The 18,114-nt window shown below is 35.2% G+C and overlaps 1 long non-coding RNA gene across 1 annotated transcript; it reads left to right on the top strand.

Moving 5' to 3' along the window:
* The first annotated feature begins 7,452 nt into the window (after positions 1–7,452).
* Positions 7,453–16,167, top strand: LOC135295259 (uncharacterized). The gene is made up of 2 exons (XR_010357297.1): positions 7,453–7,500; positions 15,400–16,167. It is a non-coding gene; the product is annotated as an uncharacterized LOC135295259 (long non-coding RNA).
* Positions 16,168–18,114: the final 1,947 nt, after the last annotated feature.

The raw sequence follows: 18,114 nt of genomic DNA, 5'->3' as shown, positions 1-18,114 counted from the left end.
TCAGGCTAGCCATTTTCAGCCTTAGATCGTTCCAAACCTATTTTACTAGGCAGACATACTTCCTAGGGGACTTTTTTTGCATATTCAGGAATGTGTGATAAATGTCTGTTGAGCAAAATTAGATAAAATTAGAAATCTTAATAAATAAAAAATAAGAAAATACTTAGAATTACTAATTTTCTTGTTAATTATATTTTTAGGATTTTTAAAAGAATTCTAGCAGTTCCACGTTAATCACCGAACTTACTATAAGGAGCCACCTAATGTACAAAAATGTGAGGGGAAACTGCATTCAGCTCTGTTAGGTTTTTGGTTTAGATTAGAATCGTTTTTGCAGAAAATATGATTCTGTCTGCTGAGTTTGGTTCAATCATATAAATCTTAAAGTGTGCAAAATTGGTTGTTTTCAGGTGAAACTGAACCAGAAGATGCACTCAAAGAATTAACATGGTCCTAACAGGTTTTTAGTTCACAGAACCACATTTCAGCCAGTGGAAGTAGAATACCTGAAACACAGATAGTGTGGGCATCAGGTCACAGAATCACAGAATGACAAGGTTGGAAGAGACCTTCAAGATCATCAAGTCCAACCCATGCCCTAACACCTCAACTAAACCATGGTGCCAAGTGCCACATCCAAACTTTTTTTAAACACATCCAGGGATGGTGACTCCACCACCTCCCTGAGCAGACAATTCCAGTACTTTATCACTCTTTCTGTAAAACCTTTTTCCTAATATCCAACCTGTATTTCCCTTGGTGAAGCTTAAGACTGTGTCCTCTGGTTCTGTCAGTTGCTGCCTGGAGAGAGACCAACCCACCTGAGCACAGCCACCTTTCAGGCAGCTGTAGAGAGTGATAAGGCCACCTCTGGGTCTCCTTTTCTCCAGGCTAAACAACCCCATCTCCCTCAGGAGTTCCTCATAGGGCTTGTGTTCCAAGCCCCTCACCACTGTCATTGTCATCGTCTGTTTTGCTCTATGAAACTTCTTTGATTGTACTTCATTATTTACTAGTCTAGAGGCAGCTCATGATCTATGTCATGATTTTACTTTCAGACAGATGGACTTTTTATATACATAGGATTTCACAAAATCATGCAAAATGATGAATAGTAGGAATAGAGAGTTTAAGAAGTTGCATATCAAGAACTGGGTGATTTGGTGATGGAATATGGACACTTCTACTTGAAGCTTAGGAGAAGCTTTCAACTTGCTGGCATAAAATTTAGTGAATGTCATGAGATGATGGCCCCATTGAACATCTTGTATTCAACTGTGCAATAAAGACACTTTGCAAAAGACTGGTACCAACTCATGGGTTGAGGTGCAGAACAAGCCAAAGGGTTAATAAGAATGGAAAGTGAGATTGTATTTCCCATGAAAGACAAACACCGGTCTAGAATATATTGAAAAACAAAGCTCTTGTTTTTGTTGAACTTTTTTTTTTTTTCCTATCTTTGAGTGAGCATAGGCAGTGTTGAAATTTCAAGAAGCTGCAACCCAGCTAACGTGCATTTTCTTTTCTTTCTTTTTATCAGACAGAAGAATTCATTGAGACATTAGTAAAGGTAAGACACTGCATGAAAGGAAATGTGGCATAAAGGGTCAAGTGTTGACAAGAGGAATGAATGATGAATAGCTATAGGAGGAAAAAATAATTAAAAAGTGTCATTTTTTATGTGGTTAGATTTTTTTTTCTGATATATTAAACCTGTTTGACATCAACAGCTTCTCATATAACTGCCAGAGATGTGAAAATTCATTGAAAAAACCCCATCAGTAACACTATTTAAACCCATATAAATATTAAAATAAATAACCTTGGGAGCTAGGTGGTTTCATTTAGATGTATGCATGTATGTAACTGTGTACCATTTTACACTGCTGGCTGTAGTGGGTTCCAAATGGTTGCATTGCACCATATAGTCAACAGCCTCCTCAGATTGTGTTTACAAGTACTTGACCATTTGCTTGACATTTAGCAAGGAACTTGCTTTGCTTGTCTGCATTTGATAGAGATTTTATGGCTTCAGAGAAAATTGGCATCAAAGAAATTCATATTACCTTTTATTCATGGAAAATCTCTTTTCATTGAAGAAGTATTGCTCTTAATATTATATGAAAGTATGCACAGATTTTTAAAGTCCAAATTTATTTACCCACTGTAGCTTTAAATGTTAAGCACTCCATGTTTAAGTCTTGTTTCCTACAGGGAGTTTAAAAGGTCTTTTGCAACAGAGAAATCTGCTGGACTGTCTCTTCCACATTTCCAAAACTGAACTCATATTTCAGCTTCAGCAGCATTACTACTGTAAACAAGGCTAGTGAAATGCAGTTATAAGCTGAAAAAGATAAGACATTTTTGTTTTCCTTCAATCATCCTTTTCTGTGAATTTGCAAGCAGATGTGAAAATCACAGCCTACCTCCCATAACACTAAATGAGTGCTTCTAAGGTTTTATTTCTGGTAAGACTGTGTGTAAAGGAGCAATCTCTACAGAGGATATAGAATTATATAGGAATGGCTATATATATAGGAGCATGCAGAGCATATAGAGTACATAGGAAACAATCAGTAAAATTATTTTCTACTACTGCAAAGACTAAAACATTAGAATTTTTTTATTTTTGCATTTTCTACATAGCAAGACAAAAGAAGAATATTACTGAATATATGATGAGAAGTAAATTTGGAGGATGAAATATGCAGTGCCTTTACGACCCTTTTGGACCTTATGTGAATAGCTCTTTTAGAAATTGTTACTTATTCAGCTCTTTTTTATTTAAGTACAACCTGTCTCAAGAGGGGTGACTGTTTACAATTCTAACAGCAGTTGAAAGACACTGGGGAAAAGTTTAAAAATAAAAAAAAGTATTAATTGTAAAACAAATAAATATGTGAAGTACAAAAATTTTCCACAATTCTATAATATTTTGTAGAAGATAAAATAGGTTTTCCCATAATTTTTGCTAGTAAAGGTTTATGTGTATTTGACTGAATAGTAGAAATCAGAAAATAATATTCAATTTTATTTCTTTTAGCCATCACATGAATGATGCGTGATCCAGCTTTATGTAGTCAAACGGAATTCTGTATTATCAGTTAGGTTAATAAATCCAACTTGTAATATAGACATACTTGTAAATTTATTATTTTATGTTTAGGAAATATTGAGTTTTCTGCACTGGTAATTTAGGCAAATGCATTTCTCTATATTTTGTCTGGTTTTCTCCATTTTAATAATAATATCTAAGCATAAAAAATGGTCAAGACGTTAGATTTCCAGAGCTTGGGAATGCTTTAAAAAAATTTCCTTAATGGAGGTGCTATAGAGATGTGAGAGACCCAACCGTGTGGGCCTCCTTCCCTAGTGGATCACAGTGCAAGTGTGAGCTGGGGACAGGAGGCTGAGATTTGCTGAGATTCAAATCCTGCTTCTGCTTGAGGCACTTTTCACCTTCCCATGGAGTGTTTTAACTTTCAGACCATCCTGCTGTCTGAGCTGTTTGAGACAACAGCAAAGATTCAAAACAGGACCCTCTTGTCACTAAGGTTGCACCTAAGTTTATTACACTGACTGTCACCATTAATATACTGTGGCAGTTTTTTTCCAGAGATGCATGGAAGTTCCTAACGTGGCTTTGCACAAAGAACCACTAACATATTGTGAACACTTTTTTTTTAAGATGTCTTAACTTTCTGGGGGAAGAGTCTGTCATTAATAGCAGCAGAAGGATATCCCTTTCTATTCTTCCCTGAGGCTAGCAAAAGAAATCACAGTGCTGTGCTTGTATCTCTTTGCTATTCTGCCCACTCAATTCTTTAATTCTTTCAGGTGGACTTTCCTTGTTAAATGCCACAGTCCAAAATGACTTGCAGTAAAACTTCATTCTAAACAACATGGGCTCAGGGTATTTCAGGTAGGAAGGATTCAAATCTGATTAACACACTTCAATTTAGAAATTTTACTCAAAATTCTATAGGTTTGAAAGGATCACTTTTTCCTGTTCTGTGACCTGAGAAGGAAAGGATTGAACAAACTGGCCTTATTAATCAGATATGTCATGCCTCAACCCTCTGACACCCTGGGGCCTTTTAGGATGTATATAGATGATTCAGCACAGGGCTGAGCACAGAGAAATATACTAGCATATGTAGAAGTAGCAGTGTAGCTCTATTGATGTTTCTATTTCTGACCAAACTATTTCAATACATCACTCTAAAAGAAAAAATAAAATAATGTTATTCCTGTTTATATTGAGGTATCAAAGAAGATTTAATCCAAAATATCATAAGCAAATTTAATTTGCTTATTTTTAAATTTACTTTAATTTTATTTTATTTGCTTATTAATTCCCATATTTGAGGAGATCAGCTTCCGAGTAATATGAATTCAGAAAATAGCCACATAGTCCAGGTTTTCTTTAAAAATACTTGAATACTCACCCTGACCAATAATGTCTTCTGTTGAGGATGGTGTAAGACCCACTGCTTAATATACATACAGATATAAACTAGCTCACAAATACCTCTGGTACAAATATCCCATATTCCACTGTATATTCTTCTGTCCCTGCTCTATTTGTAAAATATCTTGAAATTATAGGTTCAGTTTCCATTTCAGATGTTACCAGTAAGGTCATTATTGTGGGCTGGCTGGTTGCTGTGCTGATGCAGAGCTTGTTGGCACTGGTACAAAACAAGGGGAGTGTTGTTAATTGAAACTGTTCTCCTGACTGTGACGTGTTGTTTCCAGGCAGAAACACTGGTTGGGAGATTATTGTGAATTGTTTTATTATAATGGTACCTTTCACAAGGGATTAATTTTATGGAAGTAGTGCAATGATGATATGTGGCAGTCATGGCTGCTGCAAGGCTGCTCCATTACATCTTGTTTACAGCAATGAAAGTGAATTGTGTTTGTGCCAGATTTTTCTGTCAGACATGAAACTCTGGCTATGGCAATAGCAAGTCTACTTTTTTTTTTTTTTTTTTTTTTTTTTAAATTCCACAATCTAAATGTCCTGAAGTTTCAAAGTTTTCATGTGTGAAGAGAGCAGAAATGAAAGATTTTCTTATTGATAGCTTTGGGAAATCTCTGCTGAGTCAGGCTACACTGAGAGAGCAGATAAGACACAGATGTTTACAGAATGTGACTTTTCCTAAGGAAGACAAATGGACATCTTTTGAACTGGACATCTGCCTCAGATTTAAGAGACCTGGGTTCAGTTCTGCCATGGATTTTCTTGAGCAAATTGTTTAATCTCTGTGCTTTGGTACGGCATCTGTTAAACAAGGTAGAGCAATCCTTTTGCCTGACGCAGCCAGTAGCAGTTTAGAACTGAGATTGATCCTTGTTCTGTGTTCCTATAGCAATAAGCACAATAATACCCTGTTCCCAGTGGGGCCCAACAGGTTCTGCTGCAACGCAAATGAGTGCTAATTTTAAAGCAGTGCAGAATATAGTGATAATTAAGTAATATATTTTTCTTTTACAATTTATTTTATACAAATAATTAGCAGAATATACTGCACTTTAGAATAGGGAAGTCTGTGTCAGTAAATTATTAGAGGAGATAAAGGGAAATAGACTAGTTAAAAAGATGAAGATAGGGTATGCAGTCATTTATGCTGAAGCTGTTGAAGAATTGAAATTTAGAACCTTTTTAATGGTGAAGTAATAGTACCTGAAATTTGGAGTTGTCTAAAGCCCTAAGTTTGGATTTCTGCCCAATGGCATACAGAGACAGCTATGACACAGAAAGAGAGGCAGGGAAACTGTGTAGGAAAAGGCTGTGTATTGCACACTGTTATCACTGCTGGATAGATCATGGGCCTGCTGGCAGACTCAATTGAGAAACTGTTAAAAACAAACTAAACTCACAGCACTCAAGAGCAGGGAAACTGTTTGCTTTATAGGGTAAGCTTTGATGCAGTATTTATCAAGAGAGGTAAGAGGCTTGGAAGTACCCAGTGGCATAATTTTCTGCTTTTCTGGCCTTTTTCTTTGGACTATTTCTAAGACTCATTTATAAAGTGCCACACAAAATCATTTGGATTCAGTTTCAGAGGACTTTATTGAAATGAGAAAGTCAACACAGAAAGGGAAAATTTTCTTAAAAGCATATTCACCTAAAATTTGTATGCATTAATTTCAGAAATTCAAACTGTCATTTAACAAGAAATGAAAGCATTGAGGGGAAAAAAGGAAAGTCTAAAACCTGCAGGACCACTTCTATATGTAATAGAAATCAATGCTGAACCATTAGAAGTGGGGAAAACATTATTGGTTTTTGAGAGCTTATGATGGAATCTGAAGTGAAAAAAGGCCCTCTGCATTTGCACTTTGTCTGTGCTCTTAGAACAGATCCAGGCAATGCAATGGTAACCACCTGTAAAACTAAAGGAGCAAACTGGTTTGTAACAGTCATGATAATAATGCAGGATATTTTTAACATGGTTTTGTCTCTGTAACACTCCATCTTTCAGCTTGAACACTGAAACCATAAATACTTTTTTCAGAAAATACTGATATAGTACCAATCAAGGGTGAATTCACTTTGCTTCAATCTTCTTTGCTTTGTGTAATATTAGCTTCTAGCTTTTGTTTGGTAAGAAAGAAGAATGAATATTAAAAAAAAAAATTAATTTGCTTTTTCCTGTCCTTTATATGCCTATTTAATTTCTCATGTATTGAGCAGAAGCAATACAGGAAGAGTATTTTTTTAACAAAAAAGGATAAGATGAATTTTTTCAGATATTTCCATACAAAAAGAAAGATTTCTTCAATTACTGAAGAAGGAAGAGGAGCATAGGGCAGAAGGTTTGGGGTTGGTTTGTTTTAAAATTTGAAATAGTTTTTTACTACTTTTAATTTTAAATATCTCAGCAACATAAGAACTCCATCTGTCAATTTGGAATCACAAAGAAAAAGGGAGCAAAGTTAAAAAGGAACCTTTAAAGCCAAAACAGTACAAGGCATTACTGACTTTCTTTGTAACAGCTACAAAAGTTAAGATTTAAAGTTTGTTCAGGAAGTTTCTGCTGACAAAAAACACTTTCACATATGGTAGTTGAGAGATGGGGAGGGCATGGATGGTTTCAGTATAGTCAACAGGCCAGAAAATCTAAAAAGCTGTTTGTCTACACCAAACATTTGGAAATGTAAACAGCTACCAGAGAAAATATTATACCCAGTACATATGGAACATTATGCCTCAGGGGAAATTTTATTCTAAGTCTGCATTTAGCTAACATAGGTAACATGAGTGTGGATAGATAGAAGGTAGGAGAATAGAGATAGTGGTGAAGGTAATCTCACCCCTAAGGAGTTACAGCTGTGCTAATTATCAAGCATTAAGAACAAGCCTGCCCTTAACAGGCCACAACTGGATCCAATTAAGAGGGGTATTGTAAAAGAGCAGGTTGGCTGGTGGAGATGTGAGATGGAGTTTGTTGGCTGTGCTGAGAGGAGTTGCCCATGAAAAGCACCAAGAAGGTATGAAACCTTTGCAACAAGATGGCAACACATGAGTATATAGCTGGAGAGATATAATGACTACTTTGGTTTAAATGCTAGTCCTATGCCCAAACATAGCTTGTTACTCTTCTAGCTAGACAGCATGCAATGTTTCATGAAAATGTTTTTCAAAGCACAGGCTGACCCTGAAGGGCCATATTTTTAGTAATGCACAGTAAATCTCTCTCTTTATCTCTTTTGTAATCCTAGTGAGAAATCCTGTCACGTCTCTAAAACCTTTATGGTGTCTCAGTTTCTCTGCATGCCTATGTTTAAAGTGAGAAAGACTGAGCAGGTTTTGAGGTGATAGACACAGCAAGTGCCAGTAGGTAATGCTGCCTGCCCATGGGGCTAAATGCAACCCTGGGAAACATGTCTCAGCTGGGAATTTGGGCTCTCGGTTCAAGATTCAGACAGTAATCAAGAGCATCTACTTCTAACACTGCCTAAGTCTCCAGCTTCTTGAGGCAGAAATTGACTGAGTGCTTAAACACAGATTTAGCTGCCCTGTTGAGAAGATAATGTTCTTCTTCCAACTGAGTTCTCTTGTTATATGACTTTAGACAGATAGCTGCCCAATTCTGTTTAAATCCCTAAAGAAATCTACAAAGCAGGTAATTGTGCTGGTCCTCACAGACAGCTGCATCAGGCAATGGGTGGTAGAAAGCAGCAGAACAAAATGACTTTTACAAATATTTTGGTGGCAATTTTCCTCAGCAGACCTATCTTGTTATGAAATAATTTGACTCTCATACACCAGGAGATGGGCTTGAGCATCAGGATTGTGGGATATCAGAGACATGTAAACTCTTATCCCTTGTGCTATCGTACACTGAAAAAAGATTCCCAGTAAAGAGGGCTAGCCAAAGAGATGAGGATGTAAAACACAACCAGGCATGAGGTCTGGAGCTGAGCTCTTCTCTCTTCCAGGACACAAGCAAGTTATGCTCATTCACTTGCCTTCTTTCCCTCTGACTCTTAAATTCCCAGCTGCAATTTTCCTCACATTCAATCAGAGATATGAAGAGTCTTCCCAATATTTTTCCTGCACATGTTACAGCCCTGTACTAAGGGCATTCAGGACATGTAAGGTCAAATTGTCTCCTGGGTGAGAAAAGACCATGATTTAATTCTCCTTAATATTTTTTTCAGTGTAGAAGTGGATTAAACATAGGAACAGATCTCATTTGGAGGCCACGACAATGCTTAATGGCTGAATGAGACATACTTCAAACGAGTCCGGAGAAACCTTTTAAACTTCGGTGTTTAAAGGAAAAGAAAAAATAGAGTGTTGCAATGACAAGCAAAAGGAAGTGTCCTTAATAAAGTGCTTATTATATCCTCTGAGAAAATGTACCTTACTGATCTGTTGTCAGAGCACAGCAATATGGCATTTATTTCCTCTCTCCCAAGTGTCGGGGACAGAGCATCAGCTGTGAACATCAAAATCAGTGGAAGTGTATGAGTTTAAAATTAATCTAGGACTTTGGTCCTTTATTAGAAGTGTTATTAGAGCTCTCTCATTTGCAGTTATCTTTTAGAAAATCTGGCAACTTGGGGTTAACATTCTGTCAAAAAACTATCATTTTCCCTCTTCCACCATCCTCCTTTGCAGAAGCAGCCTGACTTGCTGTACAAATGTCATTAGTTCCACAGGGAGCCTCAGACCTTTGAATGTCGCAGAACAGTCTATTATTTAGTACTGCTGTAAGATAATCTTTTCAACTGCTGTTTTCTAGTGAGAAATCTTAAAGATGAACCTATAAAGAACAGATGCAAGTTTTCAGTCACTCAGGAATTCTGTCAGTTAAGTGACTTTTACCTTTATCCACTGGGACTTTGATTTTTAGACACAGATATCAAGCTTAAAAAACCCATGCGATCACTGACAAGTTTCATAAAGATTTCTTCCCTTTTTCTTTTCTTTGAAATTTTCCAATTCTGAAACCACCATGTGCCTTCATCTGTCCATGTTTTCTGCGACTAATGTTACCAAGAACAGTTATAAATACGTTCTTAACACAAAGCTGTAAGCAATGAAAAATGTTAGCTGAAACAGAAGGATTTCAAAATATAGTCATATTTCCTTTTCTCCTTAAATAATGCAATCTATATGCGAGAATATCAAGGTTAATTTTGTCTGCAACAAATGTTCTTTTTGTACGATGCGTAACTTGTACTTGTTTGTAACTTGTTTAGCTGAAGTTGCCTTTTGCGAACTCTGGACATATCTATACATGTGCAGTTTTTTCTCTGACAAGTTCCCCAGAGGGCCCATCAAAGCAAAAAAATAATGAATAATATTAGTAAAGCATGGTTTGTAAGGCTCTCTCAGGTGTAAGTGGTTTGGGTGCAAAAGAAGCGAGAAGCAGTGTGGAACATGACAGCTCGAACAAATTTTCCCTGATGCTGGGCTGAACAAAGAATATTGTCTCTACAAGCACAGTCCAGAATAAACCAAAATGTTCCTGTTTACACAAGAGTATGGAGCAGGTCAATGTGCACCAGGTTGCCTCAGCTCTCCAGCTGCACAGTTCAGTGTTGTTGCTGCCCCCCAACTCTGCCAGGGCCCGGTGCCCTCAGTAGAGCCAAGGAGGCAGCAGGGGAGCCCAGAGCACAAGGAGATGGTGCACTGTGTCCTCATAGCAATATGGACATTTACAGGAGATAGCCATCGAAAAATACCATACATGTAGTCTCTATTGAGAAGGAAATAGGTTTTCTTCAGTAATATTTTTTTAAAATTTTAAATGTGAGTCTTAATAAATCTTCAGGCAAAGAAAGTACAAGGGAATGCTACATGTTGTTGGGATCAGTGTTTTCAACAGGATGCAGTCTCTCTCAATGTGACTAGCATTTTTTTAAGAACCTTAATTTTGTCATAAAGGAAGTTACAATTCTTATTTAACAGACTTTATCTTCTTTATCCTGCACATCAAGATAATTTACAGAAAATTATGATATCAAACAGCCAGACCAAATTATCATCTGGCCTACTTGTTTTGTCATTCTTTATCTCTGTACATCTTGTTAATATAGGTGGAAAAGTATCGAAATTCATAATCTTTATTGCTTTTGGAAAAAACAAAAGTCAATGTTTAATGCAATTCATAAATCAAAAATCTTGCTAGCAATATATTCTCTTTTACATCTAAATAATGACAAGTCTTGCTACTGATTTAAAATAGATGAAAAAGATTGCACTAATATTTCAATAATCTAATAATGAAAGTTAAAAATCAATGTACAGTGATTTATTTTTATTATTTTTCTTAAGGGACTTAAGACAATTGTGGAAATTATTCTAGTCAAATATGGGAACTATTGATTTTGTTTGTTTGTTTCTTTGATTATGATAAAATAAATTTTCCAGAATAATTACTGTAGTTTATTTCCAGGAAAAAGAAATATTTGTACATTTCACTTTGAGATCTCAGTGATGTTCTTCTGAGATCTCAATGATGTTCTTCTGGCTTTGGAACCAGTTTTTCCAGTGTTTTGTTGAGTATGTCAAATGAACAAATATTAAGCCACCACACTATAATTTGACAAAACTAGAAAGCTCACTTTGGATAAATTTATTTTCATACAAATACAGACTTTTTCACTTGAGATATCAGGACATGTAATATTAGATGAATCTCTGCCTCTTCATTTTGCAAATCAATGACTTTCTACTTCTTTATGTATTGGCAATCAAAAAACAATGCCATCTGAAATGCAAAATAGCATTTAATCTAATTTAGTGAAACATTTTACCTGCTTAACCAAAATGCATTTATTAGAGTCAGCAGTTTCTACAAGGGACACACTTATAATAATATGTGAAGTGTCAATAAACTCCTTTGTAGCTAGACCCTGGTGGTTTTGATGTTTTCACTGAGCAGTGCAAAAAAGGATTGAATTGTGCCATCAGACCAGATTCTCTAGTAGGTCTACAGTGTCCTGGAAAGGTATATATTGCTTTATGGTGATTAAAGAAATACAAACAAAACAACCACAAAACTAAAGAAACAAAAATTAAAAAAAAACCAAACCACAAAAAACCCCAAAAACCAACAAAAACAAACCAATCCAAACAGAAAAAAAAAAAAACCAAACAAAAAACCCCCAAAAAACAAAAACCAAAACAAAACAAACCAACAACAACAACAAAAAAACAAAACAAAAACACCCAAAAAAACAAACCCCTACCAAAAATCTGGAAGAGGCGAAGAGGCGATTCTTTCCCTTATAGCTACTAAAGCAAATTTGCCTTAACCACTTTTCTGGGCATTTTTTATTGCACATCTCATACTCAGATATAATTCGTATATCCAATTGAAAATTGAGTTTTATTAGAGGTAATAGATTGTGTTTAACTGAATGAAAAATTTAAAAAAATAAAACTAAGAGGCAATATGGGACAGTTCACAGCCTTGTCATCTTAATATGAATTATTGTGGTGCTTCCTGAAGGCTTGAAACACTACTTACACATTATTCAACATGAAACTACAATTGATTTGAATGGCAGTGAAAACCTCATATAAAATTGTTGCTACTCCTAAAGTGGCAGTTTGATTTTAAAGTGATGCTATATGTTTTTAAAGGGCTCAATAACTATCAGTTTCATATGATCTTGACTGTGTTTTGTTTTTGGTTTTTTTTTTTTTTCTAGGAGTGAGCCATTGTCAGCTTTATTCACTTTTTAGACTCAGTAAACAGACAGTTTTATTGAGCGATAGAATAACAGGGAAGACAACCTTGAACTAATTTCTGTGGTTTTAGATTTACTAACAAGTATATTTTGTCATTCTCTGCTCTCCTAATTGTGGAGTTGTGAAGATCCTATTTGTTTCTGCATTGTTTGGTTTGTAAGTTGTATTTTTTGTTATCCATTATTCCATTGTAACCTCTTATTTGTATCCCTTGTTGTAATTCAGCATTTTAAAAGGCTGCACTTTGATTTTCTCAGTCACCAGGAGGAAACATGTTTGGTTGCTAATCTCATATTTAAAATAATATGCTTCTAAATTATTCTGCCTCATATATTTCACAGATGTCTGTAGAACTAATTATGTCATATAAAAATAGGTTTAGTTCATTGGAGAGATTGGTTCTGTTTGAGTTTTATCATTAAGTTCATCCAACTATCTATGTATTTTTTAAATTTTAAGGTATACAAAAATATCTACATAATAAAGAATAAATATATTTTACAAGAAATTATGAAACTAGAAGAAAATTAGTATTTCCTAAATCCTTATAAATGCATAAAGCAAATTTCTGTGTCACTGTCATCCTTCATTTTGCTAAATTTTCTATTTGGAGTGAGCTAGGGGGGTTTATCTTATAAAGTATTCTGTTTGATTTTTTTTTTTTTTACTTGTAATAGATTTGCTGTAATTTACTACTGTACATGGAGCCAAGAGGAGGTAGATGATGTGCTTCAAATACAGAAACAGAAAATTATTCTCCAAAGAAGAAATAGCAGTCATTTGAAAAAATCAAAACTTTTGTGTCTAATACTCTAGAGAGAGGGACTCCATGCTTCAGTTTTGTCTTGTGTTGTTTGGAAGCAGAAATTTCCCAAAAATCATTGCCTTCCACGTTAAAAGCTTTCTTTGCCAAGAGAAATATTTTATAATGACCATTTGACAATGGTTTGTAAGATAATTTTTTTTTTCCATTCTCAACTTCCACTGTTGCAACTTGAGCCCATTTCACCTCCTCCTATCACTTGCTACTTGAGAAAAGTGAATAACACTTCCTAGAACTCTGGTGTGAGCAAAACCAGTCATATTCTGAGCTTCTACTTACAGAATCCCTTTTTCTTTCTTTGGCTGCATGATCCACCTTTGGTGGTGGTAACTCAGGAAAAGCTGTTTAGACATTGGTGGGCATGCTGGCACAGTCACAAAATGATATAGAAGGAAAACTTACAAACTTTAAGCAGAAATGTAAATGAAGGTATCAATAAAGAGATGACAAAATAAAAATTATGAGGTACCAGCACATGGAATATTGATTGAAGATTGGTGTGTTTCAAGGCAGCTATGGCAGAAATGAAAAGTTCAAGGGAAAGACAATTAAAATGATTAAAAATATCTCACTTTCAAAGGGATTCCAGCCTACAAGACTGTGATGCTTGTAATACTCTCAGGCTTGCTTGGGGCTAGAGATCACAGAAATTAATCTGTAAAAGAACAGATGAATGTCTGGCAACTAGCTAGCATTAATTTTCACAACATCACAAGCAATCTCCAGTCAGGAGCTGATCCAGTTTCATTCCTCTTATATAAGACCTCTGAGCCTGGAGTTTCTTGTCCTCAGAGCAGCCGTAGACATCTGTACATATACATGTAGAAAAATATGTGTTTCAGATGTCTGCAGTTGGAAGTTTTCAATTCTGACAAATAGGTTTATTATTTTCATGAACAAAGAAATATAAGAAATCACAGAGATTAAACTATACAAGTAACAATTTATTTTGCCCAAACAAGTAGTTTTACATGTGGGAAATTTTCATAAATCAGTATTGATTACAATTTTAGTTCTGACTAATTGGATCTACACACTTTCAGTTAAAATGTCATGAGTGTAACAGATAAAAGTGCCCTGCAGGAGTTCAGGAATTTACTTCATTTTGTTGCCTGTCCAATGAAAATTTCTTTCTTTGGAGAAGCAAACTCTACTGCCTCAGGTGATAAAGCAACATTACCATACTCCATTTTGTAGCATTATGCAGACCATTATTCAAATCAAGTTATTGAATGGAGAAAAACCATCATCATTAAACATTAAAATACTACTGAGGCTCCCAGGTGTGAAAAGGAGAATAATGGGGAAAAAAATGAGAAGCAGAAAACTTTTATTCATGGTGAGCTGTGCCTGACTCAGCATGCCTTTGAAGGGTTTCTTTGATTGGGGAGGGAACTTTATTTAAGATATCTAGCTGATTGAAACATTTCTCTTTCTATTTGTTTGGTAAGTTTTAAGTGTTTTAGTGTCTTTTCTGTCCAAACTGTGATTTGTTGACTCACTTCATTGATTCTGACTGCTTTACACTAGTTTTTCTAATTACCATTTGAACTTGAGGATTTTTTTTTTCGTATCAAAAAGCATGTATTTATTGATGAATGTGAGGCATAAATTTTAGAATCCCATAAGTGTATTTTAATTTCTTTTCTTTCTTTTTTTTTAATAGGTATAAGGAACTTGTCTCTGTAATGAAAAGGAAAAAGGAATGTATCACTTATACCAAAAAAGAAAAAAAATGGTTTAGAAGAAAGTTAGAGATTAAGCTACCATGACGTAGGAGTGAGAAAGAAAGATAAGAGAAAGAAAAGGGGATATGCAGAAGATTTATTAGATTATAGGGAATGAAAAGTTACTGTTCAGATGGTAGCTAACAGAAGCAACTCTAATAGACAAAGCTGAGGAATCTACAAAACATGGTGTAGTTTGAAACTCTTTCGTAGTAAAGTGATTATCTTTCATTTAATGAGCTGAATATTCTAAACTCAGATGGTGTTTTCCCTTTCTGGATGCCAGATGACTGCCAAAGCTGCTCTATCGCTTCCCTCGTCAACTGGATTGGAGGGAGAAAACATAAAGAAAGACACATAAATTGAAATAAGGGCAGGGGGAGATCACTCAGCAATTACTGTCATAGGCAAAGCAGACTTAGCTTGGGGAAACTAATTTAATTTATTACTAATTAAATCGCAGTAGGATAATGAGAAGTAAACCAAATGCTAAAAACACCTTCCCTCCCACCTCCCTCCTTCCCAGTCTTAACATTATTCTCACTTCTTTATCTTCTCTGCCCAACTGGAACAGGAGAATGGGGAATGGGTGTTATGCTTACACATTTCCTCTGATGCTTCTTCCACAGGGGGAGAACTCCTCACTCTCTTCTCTTGATAGACCCTTCTCATGGAGGACTGTCTTCCATGGACTTCTCCAGTGCAAGTCTTTCCCACGGCTTGCAGCTCCTCACAAACTGCTTCAGCATGGGCCCCTTCCTGGCTGCTGCCCTTCAGGAATGAGCTGCCCCAGCCTGGTGTTGTGACTCACGTCTGAGGCATGGCAACTGGGTTCATTGCTACAGGACCCCGCCGGTGGATTAAAGCAAAATGATGCTAAAAACCCAACATAACAATGAGCATAATTCGAAAAAATGCTGCTCAGCGCTATTCAATGGATTCTAAAAATAATTCAACAGAGACCTTTTAGAGGAAGAAAGGTTACTGTTTTTGTGATATAAATGAGATAACTACTCTAGATTATCTTCTTTTACTATCAAAACAAGAGTAAATGAAAATTATTAGTTTTAATCATGAAAAGAACAGTCATTGTGGGATGTACAGGAAAAGACTTGGATCATCTTCATAGTTAACCAGCTAGTGTGATTTGTTCATGTGTTGTCATTGCAAAAAAATCTGACATTATGTATGGACTTAGTGATGCAAAATCTTGAAGTCAGAGCTGCCTGTAACCTTTGAGTGCCAGATAACATGAGGTCAAAGTTAGCAACCACAAATAGCAATATAGCATACAATTTTAACAAAAATTGACTTCAATAAATGAAACATTTTATCAAATGGTGTAGTAAAGCCCACCACCCCTTCCATTTTTGAAACTATTAAATTGTGAAATTGTGTATCTCTGAATATGCCATTTATTTCAGCTGCAGTTCTTAAGCCACGTAAAGGAATTACTGGGCAAATTTGCTTCCTTGTGACAGAATCAGTCACACAGACATGTGTTCAATAACTGTTCATATGGCCAATTTACTGAAAATACTTTTTTTTTGTAGTTGTGAAATAATATCTCAATTGAACATGAGGTCTTAAAGTGGTAATTTAAAACTATTTGATCGAAATTCTGCAGTTTTTGCAAAATCTGAAGGCTAAATAAGCCAGCAACAGTCCATGAGACTACATTTTCCCAGTCTCTTGTGGAAAGAATCCTTCAGACAAATCATTCAGAAGAATAATACTGTGTCATAATTCTAAATTATGTAAACTACCACAAGTGGTTAACAACTAGTGGTTAGCAACTGGGAGACAGAATGCAACTTTTCTTTGTACTTATTGTTTATTAATTTTTCAGCATTGCATACCATTTCTCAAAGTATATAAGATTATTAAAGATAATGCTGCTTTCTTCATCTGCACCTTTGATAACATCTGCTTTAAAGATGTGATGCCACTACTCATAATTTCTGTAGACCAATTCCATATTCGTAGAAGGACAATGCATAAGTTGTTCTTAGTTCTAGCTCAGTTTAAAGGATTTGATATGTCAAAAGTTGTGTTGTCACCTCTAATAGCAGATTCCTGATCACTGTTTTGTTATCTGAATCACTGAATAAACCAAATTACTTGTACACAGAAATATTTAGTCATAAATTATTATTTTCTTAATTAATTTTCTTTTTCAGTAGAGTACCCAAACAGAAGCTCTGTGCTTCATAACTTTATGGATATAGTTGGAAAAAAGAAGACAAAGATTATTTCTAGGTTATTTTCAGAGGTTGTTACTGGAAGTTTTTAATTCTTTTGGAAAAAAAAAGCTATTATTTTCATCCTTTCTTATGTATTTTAATTTGTAATTCTTACATTATAGGAGAAACCTTCAATATTTCATATTACACACTCTTAAGAAGAGATAGGTTGAATTTTTTAAGAGAGTGAGTATTATCAACAACCTGAACTTGTTTTTACTTTGCTTTGAAATGGTTAGTTAAGCAATTTTTAATAATATTGCTTGAATTCATTAGAAGAAAATCCCTAATCACTTAGGAACATGAAACATTTTTTCCTATCTTGTCTCTTTCATTGGTGACCACTGGATCACCTCTTGAAATTTTGAGAATTATAGTTTCTCATCAACGAATATTTTCAGAACAATTGCATTTCATATTTTAGTAGTTATGGTCTCTCAGAAATCCTGCCACAATGAAAATTATATGCACCATCAAAAAGAATAACACTTTTTTTCCTCGATAAAACCATCCATTTTAAAATCCTGTTTGATTTTTTCTGCCCATAAATTTTAATATATGAGAATAACAGTTAGCAGTATTGACTAATTTTTTTTTAGTTTTTTTGTTTTCTTGAGAATCCATATACCATTACAGTACAGTATTGATCTTTGCCCAAAGCAAAACCAAGCAAATTGATTTCACAAGCCACAAAATCTTTCATGATGTTAATATATTACTAATTGAAGAAGTGGTTAAATAAGTGAACCTCACAGCAAACTCAAGAGTTCAGTATGCTTCAAACCCAAAAGTCTAGTAAAAGAAATTGCACCAGCAAATTTAGTTTTAATACAGGGACAGCATTACCCATATATGAGCTGGGTCAGTGTAAACAACACAGCATTGTCACAGTGTCATAAATGCTCTCCCTCAAAGTGAGTGCAACTATGTGGAGCATGACATTCCAGAAACCACTGGAAACTTAGGTGCAAGTGAATATAAAATCCTACCAGCTTCTCAGATTACATGTAGAGAAGCAGCCTTTCTTTCCCCTCTCCTCAAAGATGAGCTCTCTAACTCATCTTTGTCACCAGACCATGGTAATGAACACTAAACACAATT

Source organism: Passer domesticus, chromosome 2 (assembly GCF_036417665.1).
Source record: "Passer domesticus isolate bPasDom1 chromosome 2, bPasDom1.hap1, whole genome shotgun sequence".
NCBI lineage: Eukaryota > Metazoa > Chordata > Aves > Passeriformes > Passeridae > Passer > Passer domesticus.
This window is presented reverse-complemented; position numbering and strand designations above follow the sequence as displayed.